Source organism: Scylla paramamosain, chromosome 5, assembly GCF_035594125.1.
Source record: "Scylla paramamosain isolate STU-SP2022 chromosome 5, ASM3559412v1, whole genome shotgun sequence".
Classification (NCBI taxonomy): domain Eukaryota; kingdom Metazoa; phylum Arthropoda; class Malacostraca; order Decapoda; family Portunidae; genus Scylla; species Scylla paramamosain.
Genome location: NC_087155.1, coordinates 22722556 through 22725055, shown reverse-complemented (window position 1 = coordinate 22725055; position 2500 = coordinate 22722556). Strand labels below are relative to the sequence as shown.

The 2500-nt window shown below is 51.7% G+C and overlaps 1 long non-coding RNA gene across 8 annotated transcripts in view; it reads right to left on the bottom strand.

Moving 5' to 3' along the window:
• The window catches only part of LOC135100678 (uncharacterized), a 244413-nt gene that overhangs the window by 223220 nt on the left and 18693 nt on the right, over positions 1–2500 (bottom strand). The window lies entirely within an intron of this gene.

Below are 2500 nucleotides of genomic sequence, written 5' to 3'. Positions count from 1 at the left end.
GCTTTGAGAACGTAGAAAATGTATGATGAGGAAGGGCCTCCCAGTGGCATGGAAGGGGAAGATGCACTAGGACACGGAAAAAAGACAGATTCGTACAGTGGAGACGTGCAAGTGCAGGCGTCTTCCCACGAGTAGTGCACGAACCAACAAAGCGATGAGAGCTGCGCGGGAGCATCTCGGTAAAACTCTATACGAGGACCCGCGGGGAACGCTCCTACAAAGACTGTAATCGAGATATCAATACGAATTTGCATCTACACTTCAAGGACGGAGGGTTGGCAGCGCGCCGACATACCAATACTCTCGAAGGAGGCAGTGGGTGCGGTGATGTCACCTTCTGTAGGGACGGGGAAGGGACGAGAGGAGGAGGAGGGGAGGGAAGACGTGAAGCGAGGCAAAGGGAAGAAGATTCCATAGGCCCATGAAGGGAAGACGGAGAAAAGGGGAGGATGAGTAAGAAGAGGAAGTGAGAGGAGAGAGGTGAGAGGGGGTAAGATGAAGGATAGATATGATGTTCTTTCACTTGGCCTGCTGTGAGAGGGGATGGATGGGACACGCCACCGGTTCACACACCGCCGCCTTGCTCTTCCTCAGCGTCACCTCGCCGCCGCTCCTTGATGAAGGCTTGAAGGGGAAGAAGAAAGGGGAGAGGAAAGGAAAGATAGGATAATGCTAGGCAAGTGACACGGAAGAGGAAGAAGAGGAGGAAGAGGCATCCACACACACACACACACACACACACACACACACACACACACACACACACACACACACACACACACACACACACAATTCACAAAAAGAAAACGAAAGAGAGGGACAAGAAAGTAAATCAAGGTGGAAAGGACAAAAGATGAAAATGTGAATAAAAATAGGATGAAGTGAAAGACGGTGAAGAGTAAGGAATAAAAGCAAGAGATTAGAGAGAGTTAGTGAAGTTAAGAAACAAAAAAAAGGGAAAAGAAGTGAAAGAGGCGTGAGTGGAGGGTGAGTCATCGGGAAAGAAAAGAAGGAAAAAATTAAGTTGAGAGAGAGAGAGAGAGAGAGAGAGAGAGAGAGAGAGAGAGAGAGAGAGAGAGAGAGAGAGAGAGAGAGAGAGAGAGAGAGAGAGAGAGAGAGAGAGAGAAAGGAATTAGGCGGAAAGAGAGAGGACAAGAAGAGATCGTCCGTGCATCTAGAAGGGGTAGACAAGAGAGAGAGAGAGAGAGAGAGAGAGAGAGAGAGAGAGAGAGAGAGAGAGAGAGAGAGAGAGAGAGAGAGAGAGAGAGAGAGAGAGAGAGAGAGAGAGAGTCATCTGGGAGCCTCCGCGTCAACACGATAAGCAAGCTGATTATGTCTCTTGTTTTTGTTTTATTTCCTCGCACGCACACACAAACACACATTCTCTCTCTCTCTCTCTCTCTCTCTCTCTCTCTCTCTCTCTCTCTCTCTCTCTCTCTCTCTCTCTGTACCTAGTGGGCGTCATCCTCCCTCACCCTACAGCGAGGTACAGGAGTCTCGCGTCGCTATGGGGTGGATAATGACCTAAGTGGGGCCGTTCCTTGATTAGCTATTGACACGACGCAAGACCATAGTTCCTGGCCGGGGAAGGACGACCCCCTCCCCATTTACCCCCATCCCCTGTCCAGGTGCCCCTCTCGTCCAACTATCCCCCCCCGTCCCCCTGTCTACCCCAGCACATAATTATACAGAGCGTACTCTTCCGAGGCGTCAATCTTCACGTATTCATCTATCTCCCTCGCCATCCTCCGTCTGTAGTGTATACTTACTGCTGCTGGAGAAAGAGGGAAGGAGGGAGGGAAGGACTGCGATAGGAAATGAGAAAAGAAAGAAAGGAAGAGGTAGGAAGAGGGGCAAGTAGCACAGACATGACTGGGAGGATTCCTGATAACTTGGATTTGTCACTTGATGCAGTTGGTCTTGAGGCTTTCTCTGCGTCACTACTGCGAGGTGCGCCTGTGTCTGTGTGGGGGAGAGAGGCATGTTCATGGTGACTCTCTCTTTCTCTCACAAGCACGAACACACACGCACACACATTCTCTCTCTCTCTCTCTCTCTCTCTCTCTCTCTCTCACACACACACACATACACACACACATACACACACACACACACACACACACACACACACACACACACACACACACACACGCGTGAGCGCGCACGCACAGCGAAAACTGCCACTTCCTACCACACAATCAGTCAAGGTAATGGATCATGGAGGATTTCCATTTTTCCTGACTAATGTCTGAGGGGGAGTAACGCCCCCGTGTGAGCCGCCGGACGGGAGCCATCTGTCCTGGGGCGCGGCGGCTGGCGGCGGCGGGGAAAAGCCTGGCGGGAGGAATCCTCTCCGTCACTGCCGCCTCAGGAATGCCCGCACTCATGTGGGATTTATGATCGAAACGAATTATAATGTAGCGAGTGTCTGTCCCGAGCACCTCTCACACAGGCCTGGCGAGTGACTGGAGAGCGGCGGGCCTCCCTCCAGCCACCGGCG